The 17,304-nt window shown below is 44.9% G+C and overlaps 1 long non-coding RNA gene across 1 annotated transcript; it reads right to left on the reverse strand.

Moving 5' to 3' along the window:
• Positions 1 to 4,896: 4,896 nt before the first annotated feature.
• LOC123384517 lies at positions 4,897 to 17,268 on the reverse strand. The gene is made up of 4 exons (XR_006595702.1): positions 15,674 to 17,268; positions 14,205 to 14,344; positions 12,022 to 12,121; positions 4,897 to 6,275 (listed from the first exon to the last, which is right to left on the reverse strand). It is a non-coding gene; the product is annotated as an uncharacterized LOC123384517 (long non-coding RNA).
• Between the last annotated feature and the right edge of the window lie 36 nt (positions 17,269 to 17,304).

Below are 17,304 nucleotides of genomic sequence, written 5' to 3' on the forward strand. Positions count from 1 at the left end.
ATCACTGACCAAACCAAAAATTTCAGACCCTGGAAGTTGCTAAAATGTGTAAGATCAGGGACTTTCTAAACTGAATCTCTGAGCTTCATGATATTTTGATTGCCAAATGGAGGGTGAATCTCATAAAAAGAAATGTTTGAGAAACAAAAGCCAAATCTCTCTGTCCTTGACCATTTCTTTTTTTTTTTTTTTTTTAATTTTTTTTTTCAACGTTTATTTTTATTTTTGGGACAGAGAGAGACAGAGCATGAACGGGCGAGGGGCAGAGAGAGAGGGAGACACAGAATCGGAAACAGGCTCCAGGCTCTGAGCCATCAGCCCAGAGCCTGACGCGGGGCTCGAACTCACGGACCGCGAGATTGTGACCTGGCTGAAGTCGGACGCTTAGCCGACTGCGCCACCCAGGCGCCCCTGTCCTTGACCATTTCTAATATTCTCTGTGCTGCTGTGGTTAGCACACCCTAGGGTGATCCCAGAGGAGTGACCTTTGTATAAATCCCTCCCCTTGAGTGTGGGCAGGGCCTGTGATTTGCTTCTAACCAATAGAATATGACAAAGGTGATGTCAATCCCATGATGGTATTACATTATTTAAGGCTCCTGGCAGAGTGAAGAGAGACTTTCTCTGTTGGCCTTGAGGAAACAAACAGCCATGCTGTGAATTGCCCATGGGAGAACCATGTGGCAGAGGATTACTGGGCTACCTCTAAAAACAGAGAGCCGCCTCCAGCTAATAACCAGAAAAAAACTGGGGTCCACAGTTATACTGCAAAGAAATGAATTCTACCAACAACCTGGTAAGCTCAGAAGGACATCTTTTCTCAGATGAGCCTCCAGATAAGAATGGAGCCCAATCAACATTTTGACTGCAGTCTAGTGAGACCCTGAGCAGAGGACTCAGTCAAGCAGTGCCTCCCAGATTCCTGACCCATGTGAACTATGAGATAATAAATGTGTTGTTCTAAGTGACTAAGTTTGTGATAACTTGTTATACCAACACAGACTCCCTTCTGCTCCTCTGTCTCCCCCTTTTCTTCCTATCTTTGTGTCTGCAAACATTCATTCACACTTTATATATACATATAAAGAGAGAAAGGGAGAGAGAGGGAGAGTGATGGAGAGAGAAAAGGAATCTACTCTGTTTAAGGTTCTGGACCAGACTCCTAGGATACAACAAGGATCAAAACAAATTCTTCACCTTCTTAAAGTGTACATTCTAGCAAAGGACCACAGACAATAAGCATATGAATAACTATTCTTTGACAGTGGTAACTAGTTTGAGAAATAAAACTAACAGGGGGATGTTATTTAATCCCCCATTACTTTAGATTTGTTTTTAATTTCTATTCCCCTTTCACCTTTCTTTTTCAATATGGATATCTCCCCCTTGGGTAAAATAACAAAATTCATGCTATCAAGTGGATGAACCGAAGGACATTAATTTACCAACAGAAAGATGAACTAATAGATGAAAGATAAATTACTGTGAAAATGAAATGTTCCAATGAGGCTGACAAATAACCATGAGCTGGTCCTGGGACTCTTACTGTATAAGAAGGTTTTAATCACAGATGCTTCCTCCACCCCTTTTTGCTTTTTCTTTTCTATATAAAGATTTGTCTCAGCATATTTCACCACACTCAGACAGTGTTAATGGTCCCCATCAAGGCTCACTAACCCTCCTCCTCTTCCCTCCCTTCTCCCCTCCCCTCCCCCCCCCTTCCTTCCCCTCCTCTCCTCTCTTTTCCTCTCCTCTCCTCCTCAACTAGTTGTAGGCAGTGTGGAGGAATCTGGGAACCATATTATAGAGAAAACAGGTAGAGGAATTTGAGTTTTTAGCTTGGACAAGGCTTTTCTTGTCCAAGTGACTAACAGCAAACCCAACCAATGTGCTAACAAGAAACTAAATCAATGGGATCAAGTTACAAATAGACAGATTCCAGACAACTATAAAAATTTTTTTTTGATAATTGGAGTTTGTTCAAAATGGAATGAGTTGCCTAAGAAACTTGTCCCTGGAGGCATTCAGGCAGAGCCTATCTGCCTTTTTCCTATGGTTGTTATGGGCCATTTCCACAGTGGCTAGAAAAACTGACGATGAATTGATTTATTACCCCTCTGTATCAGGGTTCCATTACAGAGGACAGAATTCACTCTGGCTACTTTAAGCAGAAAGGAATTTATTATCTGTTATTAGGTGGCTGGCAGAAATACCTGGAGAGCAGGCTTGTGGATGAGATTTTAGGAGCAACTTTCAGAACCATACAGTGGAACTCACCTCCTGAGGGAGCCTCTGCCATTTTAGAAAGAAAGCTGAGGAATCAGAAAGCTGCCACCGTATCTGCTGCCTCCAGGATCACACTGCCTCTGCCATGATTAGCACTACCAGAATGGAGACATCTGCCTTCCAGAATGGAGACTGCCTGCCCAGTCTCATGGGGCTATCTATGTCTGCTAGGCAGAAGCTAGGACATTTGCAGAGCCCAAGATATAAGGAAGTCTGGAAATAGAGGCTTTGGGAACAGAGGAAACTCAGTAGGATTTGGGGGCTCTGGGTTCTCTGACTCATCCAAATCCTCCCAAAGGTGGCCATTTCCAATTTTAAGTTCCTACTTCTTCCCACAGTTGTTCCAACGTTCACATGCAATCTGATGAGGCTAAGAGCTCAACCCGCGTTGTAATTAAGCACTCCCGCGCCCAACCACCAGATTCAGTAGCTGACTTTGATTGTATCAACTGTACAGAAGTAAGAGATAGGAGATTCTTTTAGGGCGGAAGCAACTCACTAGTTTCTGCCCTATTCTTCACTAGTTTTTACAAAGAAACCCTGGCACAATTGAGCTGAGCTTCCAGGGATGATGACCCTCAGAACAAAGCAGAACTTGCTCACCAGGGAACTGCTGCTTCTACCTCGATCAGGAAGCCACCTACTGGCATGACGACCGCTACACCTCCCTCGCAAATGAAATACCATGCTTCTCAATACCCACAAAGCTGAAACCAGACAGTAGGGGCTCTGCTACAGCTGCTGCAGAAAAATGCTAAAGACCTCCGCAACTATATTTGCCTCATGATGGTTGCTTTTTCCTTCAAATCTTTCAAGGCTATGTCTGCTTGGACATAGTCATTCTACTATGACTGGGTCATTTGTAGAACCCAAATGGAAGGAACTGTAGTAAATACAGTATTTAGCTTTCCAACCCCTATCGTGCAGTAAGACATGATCCCTGGGCGTCATCCTCAAAAAACCTTCAGCCAAAAAAAATTGGCTTTTTTTTTTAATGTTTATTTATTTTTAGAGAGAGACAGAGAGAAAAAGAGAGACAGAGAGAGAGTATGTGTGTGTGTGAGCAAGGAAGGGGCAGAGAGAGAGGGAGACAGAGGATCTGAAGCAGGCTCCTTGCAGACAGCACAGAGCCTGTTGCAGGGCTGGAACTCCCAAACTGTGAGATCATGACCTCCGCCAAAGTCAGACAATTAACCAACTGAGCCCCACAGCTGGCATTTTTAAAAGTTGGTCAGGTGAAGGGCACCTGGGTGGCTCAGTCAGTTAAGCATCCGACTTTGGCTCAGGTCATGATCTCATGGTTCATGAGTTTGAGTGCCACATGGGGCCCTGTGCTGACAGCTGGGAGCCTGGAGTCTGCTTTAGATTCTGTGTCTCCCTCTCTCTTCCCCCCCACCCCACCCCAGCAATCATGCCCTCTCTCTCTCAAAAATAAATAAGCATTAAAATTTTGTTTTTTAATTTTTTAAAATAAAATAAAAGCTGGTCAAGTGATAATTAAAATTAAATTATTCAATTAATTAAATTAATGTTTAAATGTTCAGCTGGAATAAAAGCACTTGCCTCAGCAGATCCCTACTCTGCCCCATTCTTGGCCAGGGACTCAAGAATGAATGAAGTCTTCACAAAGAATCCTAACATCTGTGGGATCAAAACAATCAGGAGAAATTTTTTTTAGTGAATAATATCCAACATGCATCACATTTGGCTTCTATAAGGAAAATTAAGGCATTAAGGCAGGTGTTCTGATTAGAAGATTTGGCTAATTTTATGAAACAGACTGGTTGGATTTACATTATGCGAATCTCTAGGAAGTCCAAATCGCTCATCCAAACAGTCTTTACACCCATTACAAAACAATTGCTGGGACACAATGTGTCTCACTTGCCATGTTAGTGCTATGAGGAATACAAAATAGACAATGGCATCTCTGCCTTGAGAGCTCTGTAAGCCTTTGCCAGTGACACAATTAACAGAGAGAAAAATTATGATTAAGTTACTTGTTGTTAAGTAGTCAAAAGCATTTAGGATGCTCAGACACAGGGGTCAGAAAACTATGGTCCAGGGGTCAAATACAGTCCAATTTTATTTATGTAAATATAGTTGTATCGGAACATAGCCACACCCATTTACTTATACGCTGTCTTTGGCTACCTGGGTGCTCTAACAGCAAAACTCAGTAGTTACAACACAGACTATAGAACCTGTAAAGCCTACACTGTTTACTATCTGGCCCTTTTAAGAAAACTTTATTGACCCCTGTTCTTGTACAATGACCCTATTGAATGGGCCTCCACCCATGCACACCCCACTTCAGTTTCCCATTTGATGGTACAAGGTAGGGGTGAGATGGAAGCTGACCCAGGAGTATCTCACCCACAGGTGTAGGTAGGTAGCCAATCAAATACTCCCTCTCTTGAGAATTGGAACTCAGCATCACAGACTCTAGTCAAATAGTGATAAGTTCTTGAATTAAAGAGTAAATGTTGAGTGAAGACCAGGCTCAGCACCAGAGCAAACAAATAAATAGATGATAGATAGATAGATAGATAGATAGATAGATAGATAGATAGATAGATAGATGATAGATAGATAGGAGTTGAAGTTCTATGGCAGAAGAAATGCCATGAGTAAATGGCATGAGTAAACAGAAGAAGCAGGAGAATGGAGCATCTTGTTTTCTAGAGAACTATATGAGATATCGGATGGGAAATACTTTGTAAATCTACTGAAATAAAATGATGGGCCAAAGTATACATCAAGCCCTAGTCCTTGCTCCTAGCCTGGTTCCAGGAAGCAACTCTTAAGTTGATGGAGAGGATGAAGAAAGGCCGAGTGAGCAGAGTGGATTGCTGTTTATCTCCCTTCTCATCTGAGAAATACATTTCAGTGATGCCTCAGTTGCCTCAAAGTGATCTGTCATTAGGAAACCTAAGACAGAATGATCTTAGGATAATGAACCAACAGTTCTCCAAATGTGATTCCCATACCAAGAACATCTGCATCTGGGAACTTGAGATTTCTCTCTTGAATACCCTGATACCTCAAATAATCAAGTTTCAAATCCTCTTAGCCCTACTGCAGACATCATAAATCCTGCCTGCCCCACTGACAACAGAAAAAGTATAGGGAATCAAATGAGAATCTCCAGGTCCCAAAGTCCTGTTCTCTTCTGAAGTTTTCCAGGCCACACGGACTCTTTGGGGTTATTTCTTCCATACATCTGTGAGAGAAGAAGTGGATTATAGCCTTGGAGCAAAGCTTCTCTGCTTGTTTGTCACAAAAAAACTTAGACTGGTTCCAAGTGCATGGCATTGCTACAATCAAGACTGTATGAAACTCTCTTCAGCAAATGCCACAGCCATGTTTACTCCTCCAGGCCAGTGGTTTGCAGCCCTGGCTGCATAAAAGAATCATTTGGAGGCTTTCTTTCTCCCCAAACTTTATGGAGGTTAAATTGACAAGCAAAATTGGATATAGGTAAAGCATATAATGTAATGGCTTCATACATGTATACATTCTGGAATAATTACCACAATCAAGTTAATTCACACATCCATCACCTCACATAGTTACCTCTGTGCTTGAGATCCACTCTTTTAGCAAATTTGTAGCATACAATACAGTATTATTAACCGTAGTCACCATGCTGCACATTAGATCCCCAGAACTCACTTAACTTATAACTGAAAGTTATAAGTTCCCCATGACCAATATCTCTGCCTCTCCCCCACCTCCCAGCATTGGCTACCACCATTCTACTCTGTTTCTGTGAGGACGACTTTGTTCTTAGCTTCCACAACTAAGAGGTGCCAAGCAGTATTTGTCTTTCTCTCTCACCTGGAAGCTTTTAAAACATCTCCATGGTGGACCCACCGCAAAGACCCCGCCGTAACTGTTCTGGTGTGGGGCCCAGGCATTGGTGCTCTTTCAAATCCTCCCCAGCAAGTTGAGGATCACCAATCCAGTGTTTCAGATGCTCTTTAGACCTGCCGACAGAAGGAATGTGATTTCTCGCCTCCTACTTCTAAAGCCTGTCACCAAGAAGGACGGGCAAGCAGAAAGCAGGCGCAGCATGGGCTCAGAGATTCTCTCCCCAGCTCAGCTACTCCAGCAGAAAACAAACCAATCAGAGCAATGTAGGCTTTAGGTGCCTCAGAGCAAATAGTCAGCAGGATAGCTCACTGTATGTATTCTTCACTAGCACCAGGGAGAACATAAGAGGGGTTTTTTTTCCTAATTGTTATTATGCTTTGAAGCACTTATCTATGTGCCTGACACAAAGAATAAAAACGCATGGTCGTCTAAGAACAGGAATGTGCAGTGAAAGAAATAATAATAATAAAGACAAAGGAAATAAACAAATACAAACTAAGCCATAAAGCAATGCGATCTTCACTTGGCAACGTGGAAGCATCTGTTCATTTATTCATTAAATATTCACTGTGCACTGGGGTGCCTGGGCGGCTCAGTCGGTTGAACACCCTACTTCGGCTCAGGTCATGATCTCACGGTTTGTGAGTTCGAGCCCCGTGTCGGGCTCTGTGCTCTCAGTTCAGAACCTGGAGCCTACTTCGGATTCTGTGTCTCCCTTCTCTCTCTGCTTCTCCCCCACTCATGCTCTGTCTCTCAAAAAATGAATAAACGTTAAAAAAAATTTAAATATTCACTGTGCACTCACTATATGCCAGGCAGAGTCTGAGATGATAAATGTGGGTGAACAGAATGAGTCATCTCTACTTTCAGCCTTAGAGTCTGCAGGGAGATAGGTATAAAGCAGAGAAGCAGACAAGAAACTGTGAGTTGAGCATGTGTGATGATTTCAAGGGTGGAAACCAGCAGGTGCTACTCTGAAAGAGAATGAACAAGGGCATGGGGGGGCGGGGTTAAAATGTAGGGTCTGAGAAGACAGAGTTGCAGAATGGCTGGGAAGGACTTGTCACGCTAATTTGGGGGGGGGGGCAGGGGGCACAACGAATAAGATGTCATGTGTCCTACAGGTGGGAAAGAGGTTGGTGACTTACAAAAACCAAAGCAATGTGAGTGTGGCAGCTGGGAGTGAGGTAGGGGTGGGGATGAGAGAGTGGAAGCTAGAACAGTCTGGGAAATACTCTCACCAGTGAGGTCTTTTAAACTGAGGCTTGAAATACATGTTGACCAAAACAGGTCTTATGGAAATCAAAGAGGGACTCTAAGGAGAAATTCCCAGGACAGGTCTGAGTTTTGGGAGGCCTGAAGCTTATGAGGCTACAAGGAAAAGAATATGAGATGGGGAATACAAAGTTGCCCAGGGCCCCTTGCAGAGCCTTGGAAGGGCAGAGGAAAAGAGGCTCGAGGCTTAAGTTTGGTTGGCTCCATGGGAAGTCTGCCCACAATCTCCATTCCAACCCTATACCTCCCACTGCCTGGAGTTGGGGAGCCTCTCCTGGAGGTGCCTCATTAAAACTTACACCCCCTTCTAAACACACTCATTCCCATTCAGGCCAGCATGCCAAAGAAAGCAGTAATGTGGGCAATCAGGATTCTTTCAGTCATCTAACAGATATTTATGTATTTGTTAGGTTGCATCCAAAGTGTATCACTTTTTGTTGAAAACTATCAAGCACTTAATAGGCTTTGAGCATGACCAGAAGAGACATATGTATTTCACATCCGCTTTGTACCAAGTACTATACCAGACTCCAGGGATACAGCTGTGGATTAGATAGATACGCCTGGCCTTATGGATTGCCATTTTGCATTCACCTTAGCAATTTTCAAGTAAGAGAAGGTTTTCGGTCTCCTTTGTAAGTCTCGGCTAGTGACCTGGTCACAGTTAATGACCTCCCAGAAAGTATAAAGTCTTTTACAAAATGGACAATCTCCAAGAGTCTTCTAGAGAGACTGCCTCATGAGAGCAGTGGGTGGGAGTGATCGCCAGCATTCTGCTGCTGATGCATCTTTGCAGGTTCCACACAGAACTGCCCCTCTGTGGAAGGCACTGTAGGTGTACTTAGAAACTCGTTAGTTTCATTTTGTAGATAGAGATAAAGCCTGGTGAGGGAAGAAGGGGCAGAATGTCTACACATGAGTTTCAGGAGTGTGGTAGCTGTCTTTTCCACCAGAGAAGTCTGAGAGCAAGATTTGGCTATGGTGGCGAAGGCTGGATTCCCATGGGCTGCCCTGAAGTAACTGAGGAAATGAAGAACTTCAAGGGAAGGGAGGAAATGTTAGGTCAGCCCTTGTTTAATTAAAAAAAAAAAATGCTTTTAGAGGGAGACACCTCCCCAGCAACTATTATTGTCTACTTAGCAAAAATAGCGTGGAGGCTATTCTGAGTTCAGGTTGAAGTTTCAACAGATTGACTTTGAATGTCCCTGCAGTGGAGGTGGGGCTAAGTTTATACCTGAGGCACAGAATTTGGAATCTTCAGAATCTGCTGTTTTCCCCCATCCTCTCTTCCCAGAGTATAGCAGCATCTCAAATAATATCTGGTCAATGACCTCCAAACAGTGCTTGTGTCCGAATAATACACCGACGTTTCAGGCAGAGTATTCCTAATCACTGTCCTAATTGTCCTAACAACATTCAACACACCCCAAATTCCTGTTGCTTCTCTCCAGTGTGAATTTATTTTATGGTGCACAATTACCTGGTATAAGGGAAAAGCCTTTAATAAAATGTCTAGTGTGGTCTGTTTTTGAGATTACTCTGACAGGTTTTGGTATATGACCCTTGGTGACCGGGGGCCCCGTACCCTTATGTGTCACCTCCTATCTATTAGATACAACAGAAATATAAGGTAATTTGGAGTATATTAGGGGCATAAAAAATCTAGGAAACCACACCTTAGAGACATCATCAAAATGAAGAATGCAAAAGGAAGCAATTTTGCTGGGGTTTGGCTTTTTATTTCTGAACTTTGTGCATAAAACAATCCCTTTGAGCCCTTTGGAGTAGGGTCTAAAAAGTACCATTTTTTTCTTGAATATTTATTGAACACCACGTAGGTGTAGGGCATGACTCTATGAGACACATGGAGACATAAAATGCAAGCTCTGCCCTCCCTCCAGAAATATACAGTCTGCTTGGGAGGCATAAGATAGATAGAGAAAAGACAAATAACAGACCCAGCTGAACATCGTGAGGAGCACAGACAGTTTGGGCTACAGAAAGTCAAATACCATGCATAGTCCCTAAGACCTTTGGAGCAAGTGGGAGATTGAAGAACATTGAAGGAAAAGGAGGGGAAAGCATTTAGGTTAAAGTAAAGGACTTGTAAGAAGATGGATTTGGAGCAGGTAGGGTGGTCAGAGTGAAAGAAAGAACATACATGTTTTTTGTCAGTGTTCTGCAAACAGTAACTCACGGGCTAAATTTGGACTGCCATTTTTTTGTAAGGCATCCAAGCTTAGAAAGGGCTATATGTTTTTTGATGGTGGAAAAACAAAGATATATTTTGTGACACATGAAATTTCTATGAAGTTCAAATTTCAGAGTCAACAAATAAGGTGGTGGGTGCTCCTTCATGCAGTATCATCTCTGACTTTCTGAACTGCAACAGCAGAGTTGGGGAGTCACGACAGAAACTGTTGTTGGCAAAGCCTAAAATATTTACTGTGTGGTTCATTATAGAAAAACATTGCCTCCCTCTGGCTTATCTGAGGAGAAATCACTTGAACAGATCCAGGCACAGGGGGACCATTGGGACACAGGTCATGGTGAGTCTCACTAGGCTATGGACTTCCAACTCCACTGTCTTAACAATAAGGATTCATTGAAGGTTGTTAAGCAAGAACAGAGAAGCAGGTGTGAAGATAAAGACAGAGAGAGATTTGAGTCAGGGAACAATTATGAGCACTTAGTTGAAGTGTGATGTGGCTGGTTGCCACATCAGTTGACTGGTTGCCTTTACTATTCTCCTGAGGACAGTTCACATGCTCTCCTTGTTCTTCAAGGCTCCAACGAATCTCCTCCACCCTTTCACTTTCAGCTGATGATCTTGTCTATATTCCATTAAGGTTTTTGTTTTTAACTTTTTTTAATGTTTATTCTTCCTTCCTTTCTTTTTCTTTCTTTCTTCTTTCTTTCTTTCTTTCTTTCTTTCTTTCTTTCTTTCTTTCTTTCTTTCTTTCTTTCTTCTTTCTTCTTTAATGTTATTTATTCTTGAGAGAGAGAGAGAGAGAGAGAGAGAGAGAGGGAGGGAGGGAGAGAACAGGGGAGTGGCAGAGAGAGAGGGAGACACAGAATCTGAAGCAGGTTCCAGGCTCCGAGCTGTCAGCACAGAGAACCTGGTGCGGGGCTCCAACTCAAGAGCCATGAAATCATGACGTGAGCCAAAGTCAGACGCTTAACCAACTGAGCCACCCAGGTGCCCCACATTCAGAGTTTTCTAAAAAGAAGAAGAAACAAACCAACTCTGGTGTCCTCCCACAAGGCACCCAATAAACCCTGAATTTTGTCTCCCTCCAGCCACATGGAAAAAAATATGCCTGATCCCGTCCCTGGAGGGCCTCCCTGGAGCTTTCAGAATAAAATGCAAATTCAGACTTTAGCATTCTCTGTGTATTCCCAAGTCCAAGTCCCAGCGTGGAAGGAGCAGGAGGCTTGAATGACCAGGCAAACAGCTTTGGGAGGTCTCAGGGACTGCATGCTTGTCCCACTGCCCCCAAAAGATATCTGCATCCTAATTCGAGAAAAAAAGGTCTTTGCTTTGTGTAATTAATGAAGGCTTTTGAGATGAAGAGATTATCCTGGATTACCAGGGGAGCCCTAAATCCAGTGAGAAGTGTCTTTATAGGAGACACATGGGGAGATGCAAGAGAAGAGGAGAAGGTAACATAGAAATGGAGGCAGAGACTGGAGTGAGATAGCTACAAGCCAAGGAACCCCAAGGAATACCAACAGCTGCCAGACACTGCTGATTGTCCCCCAGAGCCTCTAGAGGGAGTACAGACCTGCTGACATCTTGATTTTGGACTCTGGGATTCAGAACCATGAGAGAATAGATTCTTCTTGTTTAATCGACCAGTTGATGGTAATTTGTTGTGGCAGTCCTAGGAACTAGCAGAGGGCTATTTATTTTTCTTACTGCTGATGACTTTTTTTTTTTAAATGTTTATTTTTTATTGTTGACAGAGAGAGAGTATGAGCCAGGGAGATGCAGAGAGGGGGAAGGGAAACAGAGGATCCGAAGCAGGCTCTGAGCTGATAGCAAAGAACCTGATGAGGGAGTCGAACTCATGAACCGTGAGTTTATGATCTGAGCCGAAGTTGGTCACTCGACTGAGCCACCCAGGTGCCCCATCTCTGATGACTGTTTTGTTCCCACTAAAAAAATTCAAAATCTTAATACTAATTTAAATCACAAATTGCTTCAGAATTCCAGATTTCCAATTCCAAGTAATAACCAATAATATCCATCCAGCAGTCAGGCTTCTCACCATTTTCCCGGTCACCATCTCCACCCCCACTCCCCACCTCCGCCCAGTGGGCAGGAAGTCAGGTACTAGGGACAGGGCACAGTGGCTTCTTTCCTCCCCCTCACCCTTTTCCACACTTGCCAGCCTTTATTTCTCACCCTTCTGGGCTCAGAGTAGGACAGCAGGAAAGTTCTGCGCCGACCAACACTATCATTAACTGGCTCTGCCCTGTTTAGTCTTGGATGGTGTTTGTAGATGACTCTTTCTCCCCCCCGTGGTTCTTCCTTGGGTTCATTATCTCCCCATTCCCACCCCATCCCTAGAAACCTGTCACCTGCATCTCTCACACTCTTCTCTGGATCACTGCTTATTCCTTCTCCGGCTGTTAGGGATCACCAAAGACCAACCAGATCACATTGTAGAAGCCTCCGTACCTGCAGTGTCAAAATTAAAGTTCTTGCATATCGAGATGTCATTAATTCAGCCCCTTAAAATGCTTTCCTTCCCATATCAGAATACTAATGAGCAAAAAAAGGTTTTAAAAGATAGAACTTTATTTGAATAAAAGCCATCAGCGCTGACCTTCACTTTGTCAGCTCAACTTTCCCTTGGATCACAGCATACCTTACCCAGCTTTTGATCTTGAGCAATTTCGAATCTCGATTCCAGATCTGACAGGGCTGACACCGGACACCCAGTCCCACAGAACTCCGATGGAATTCTTGATAAAGTGAAATTGATAAGGAATTGCTGTTCCTTTTCCAGCGGCTTATCCTAAAGCTGCCCAGTCCACCTTGAATCATCCACCCCAATTGTCAGTGGTCGGCTCATTAGCAAGAAGAGTCTAGCTCTGTGACCCTGGAACCAAAAACCAGGTTCTCACTCCTGCTTGGTTCTCCAGCTTTACTCCATCTGATGGCCATGGAGCACTGTCCAGCCCTACCCCCTGCCATGGTGAGCCTAACCCACTTCTGGAATATATAAAACTTAAGGGGCACCTGGGTGGCTCAGTTGGTTAAGCATCCGACTCTTGACTTCTGCTTAGGTCACGATCTCTCAGTTCGTGAGTTCGAGCCCCACAGCAGGCTCTGCACTGACAGTGCGCAGGGCCTGCTTGGGATTCTGTCTCCCTCTCTCTGCCCCTCCCGTGCTTGCTCTCTATCTCTCTCAGAATAAATAAAAATGAACTTTGGGGAAAAAAGGAAAAAAAAAAGAATATATAAAACTCAAGGAAGGTGGGCCATAGTCATATTCACACTACTTAAATAACTATTTCTGTATGTTCAAATTCCCTGAACATGCTGTCTATTCTAAGCACCTCCTGTTCTCCTCTAACTGTTTTGTGATGGCCGGCTCTGGTGCCCTCCTCATGCCCTTCTAGTGAGGCACAGGCCAGGAGTCAGGAGGGGCACCAGTTTCAAATTTCAAATGTCAGTCTTGCCACCAACTTGGTTGCGATGTTAGGCCTAACCTCCGAATCAGCTCTCCCACCTGCAAAATGAGGCTAGGTCAATATTTGTCAGATCTTTTCTGTTATGGTGACTCTGTGTCATCCAGGCGTCAAGGGACAATGACAAACTGTCTGCAACTCATGTAAAGAGAATTCTTCCCTGGCCAGTGCCACTTGCCTATGAGCCTCAGGTACAAGTCCTGGCCTGCCTGCTGTTCTCTGGGCCAAATGCCCCATGCCAGGTGTCTTCCAGAGAACAGCCCGGGACCAAGGAATTCACAACTGCACAGTTGCTCCAGATTCTGGGAGACTACAGAGCATGAGTCCTGGACTCTCTGAAAACATTGCATTGACCCAGCTTCCTGACCTCTCCCCTCCTGGGTTTCAGGCCCTTCACCTCCTGGGCCCCAAGATGCCCTTCTGCAGCAACCTCACTTCTTAGAACATCCTAAAGCCAGCCTCACTTGTCTCATGGGACACTCACAAAACCTAAGGTCCTTTTATCTTTCAACAGCTCAGAGAGCACGCAATTAACTATTTCTTTCCCCTGGGGAATACTATTCAGTATAGAGTAAAATGCAAAACTCCACTAAAGATTTCCCTGGGGACATCAGGTGTTGCCCCAAATGTGCCCATGCTGGTCTGCCACAGTACCTGGTATCTAGTTCCACCCCAGTTTCTTCCCCAAAGGGACTTGCTGCTGCCCTGGCGAGGGTATTGTCAAGTGTGAAGTCAGGGTGGGTAAAATTGTGATTTTTCCATGTGCCCCTCCGGATCCTTTCTCCACCCTTCTCTGCCCTGTCGAGCCCTGCTCTGTGCACCGCACCCCCCGCCCCGCCCCGGAGGCTGTACTATGCATGGCATCACCTGGACTTGCCCACCTCTGCCTTCCAGGTGGGTCCAGCCAGTCCTCGCACTGGCAGATAAGAGGACAGGAGGGGTGTGAGACCAGGGCATCCATTCCCCTCACCTCTACCATGTCAGATCTTGACTCGGGCAGTGGTTGGGATCCTCTCCTCAGGGCCACAGCACCTGCCAGGACCCTCTCACACAGCTCCTGGTCTCACCTTGGGAAAACAGCTTCCTCTCCTTGCTTGTTCAGGCATAAAGGTGGTAATGGCTTCTCACTCTTCCGGATCCCGGGTGCTTCACTTTAGAGTGTGCCATCTGCCAGCCGCCTACCAGGGACAACCCAGGGTGCGGAGTGCTAAAAGCCAAAGAGATATCAAAGCCAAAATCCACTGAGGGGAACCAAAGTTCAAATACGTGAGAGAACAGGTTCTAATGCCCAGTCCAGGAACAAACCCAGGAACCAAGGTAGGAAATGAAGGGCCAGAAGGTCACAACCCAGAGAAGACAGGACCAAATGAACCAGCCAGGTCAGAAACAAGCAAAAGGGCTTCCATGGGGCTTCCCAATGCTCATCTTTCTAGCCAGCAGGTATGAGCTGCTCGAATAGGATAGAATGACTTCAAGGAGGAAGGGCGCAATGAACTCTGTAATTTCCACGTAAAGTTCCCTTTCCAAGAGCTTAATATTAAAAGACAAATGCCTCAGGGAAGAATTTAAGTTTAGGGCTCTAACATGGCACCCAGGGGATACGGGATATATATTTCCGGGCAGACTCCATAGCATTCATTGGATTCAACGAGGAATCCGGGGTCATAAACGGTCATCATTTCCAGTTAACTTTATCATCCATTTACCTCTCAGCTTTCTCTTGGAAAAAAAACAAAAAACAAAAAAAGAAGTCCCATCTGCTTTCTGTTATATCAGTACTGATTTCCACTATTTTCCAAATTCCCCACAAGGCCTTGCTCCCTCACCTCCCTACTTCCAGCCCAGGCCTCGCAATTCAAATATATGACATTTAAGATGAATGCCACTTTGAAAAAAGAGGCAAAGCCTGGTAAATCCTCATACTCCACAGAAAATGTTTCTGTTCCTCCCAAAAGTACCGTTTGGGATCATAAAGCCCTCCTTGGCGTCCCCTTCTATGTCATAGCTGGCATTTGCTCTCCATAGTTTCCAAAGGAAATCTGGCACCAAATTCTCACAAAGATGTGTGAAATGAAGGACTGTTTCATGGGATGATCATAGAGATGCTACTCTGAACTCTGAATAGGAGGATTCAGCATCAAAAAGACCTCCAGTTCATAGCCATGCCCTCTAGAAGGCAGGCTGTACCGTTCTTGGTGTAGCTGGTAGGTTCGAGCTCCGTCTCGGTGTCTGACCTCCAGATGGCATAGCAATGCTCAGAGATTGGACGGCCCAGGCCTTTTCTTCCCTCTCCCTAGATGCTCTAATCATGCCTGTGGCTTCTGTGACTCGTGCACAAAGACAAACCAGGGTGCCCAGACTTCCATTTGCCGTGGCTTCCTTGGCATTGTCACAGGGAGGAAAGCTCAAGTTCAACACCCCATCTTGAGTTTCCTCCTTTTCTATCAAGCCAGGGCCCAAGCTGTCTCACTGTTCAAGCTGGAAACTGACGCGTTGTCTCACCTCTCATCCTTACCCCCTAAGTCCGATGACTTACCGGGTACAGTCCAGTTCATTCCTGACAGATCTCTCCAACCTGAACAGCCACCCTCCTCTCCCTCTCCTGCCACCATTCTGGTCCAAGAAACCATCATCCCTCAGCGGCATTAATGCAATAAACTGCTGACTGCTCTCCTGCATCTATGACAGGGAAAAATAGGATAAAATAGAGGGAAAGATTAGGACCTGAGGTCCCTGGCAGGGGGGAAAACACGTATTTTGGAACAATGCTGGGAGGATTTGACCACAGCAAACCCCCTCAGGTGTAAGTTTCCTCTTAAGAATGTTAACAGATACCACCTACTCCCCCTCAGGTTCCCCTCAGGAATTTGACAATCGAGATACCTAACTAAAATAAGCAAACCACGAAGCTTATGTTATATGAGGGACAGTATGAGTATGACCATAGTCTGACTCCTCACACGATGGAATCGAGTCAATCGGGAATAGACAACCCAGCACCTAGAGTTGTCCAGCCAATGAGGGCAGAACCTGAGAAGGAACAAGGGAGAAGGGGAGGGGGTGCCAACCAGAACCTTATAAAACAAGGACCCTTGCCTACAGTCTGCGGGCATTCACTTTCGAATGCCCTCTCTCTGTAAAGAGAGCTTCCATACTGTTCTTACTTTCTAATCTTAAACTCTGAAAACCTTTGCCCGCTGTTCATTTTATTTTGTGTCCACCTCTTCATTCTTCGAAGCGGCAAGACAATGAACCCTGGGTATTGAGATTTAAAAAAAAAATCCTGCTCTTTGTGCCCTCAGCAGCCTGGGCACGGTCATGGGAGTGCCAGAAGCACCTCTGTCTCCCCAGCCCCCCCAAAATCTTCTCCAGCTCCTCCCAGGGCTCACTGCCCCCAAAGACCAGTGTCCCTTCACCTCCTCAAGGTGAGCTCTTCCCCTCTCCCTGCCTTTGCCCGGACGCTAGGCCTGCTGCGTGGCTGGTACCTTCTCAGCCTCCAGGTCCCAACTCTTAGCCCCTCCGCAGGAAGGCCTCCCCACAGCCTTTCTTCAGGGGCTCCTCCCTAACATTATTTTTGCAGCTCTTGTTTTCCTTCAGGGCAGTTACACAATTTGAGAATATCCACTGGAATTGCTCCTTGTTAACACGCTCCCCTTTAAACAAAAGTATAGGATGGCTACCCACTGTCCTGGTTCCTTGCAGCAGATGTCTTAATTCGCAAGCAAAGGGAAGTAGGCTCTGGATGGGGAAGGGGAGAGGCCTCTGCAGAACCACAGGAAAACACAGCACTATTGAAGACCTTCCACCTCTCAAGCGAAACAAAGATGGGCTTCTGCCTGTAATCCTGATGATGATGATGACAATGGCACTGACAACAAGTAAGCTGCCTTTATATATGCTCTAGTTCTCAAAACTATCCTGAAAGGTAGTAGTACTATATATATATACATGAAAAAACTAGGATTCAAAAGAGAACTAAAGTTACTCTGGGTCTAAGATAATTAGACAAATGCCGTACTGAAATTTTTACAGCCTCATTCTCTCAAAAGTTGGTTACAGTGTTCTCTGCAGAGTCCGTTAAAACACACACAATATCCCCCCCACACACACACACACCTCCCCTTCTCTCACCCTCCCCACCCACCTCATCGGGACAATAAAAAGCTT

Source organism: Felis catus, chromosome A3, assembly GCF_018350175.1.
Source record: "Felis catus isolate Fca126 chromosome A3, F.catus_Fca126_mat1.0, whole genome shotgun sequence".
Lineage (NCBI taxonomy): Eukaryota > Metazoa > Chordata > Mammalia > Carnivora > Felidae > Felis > Felis catus.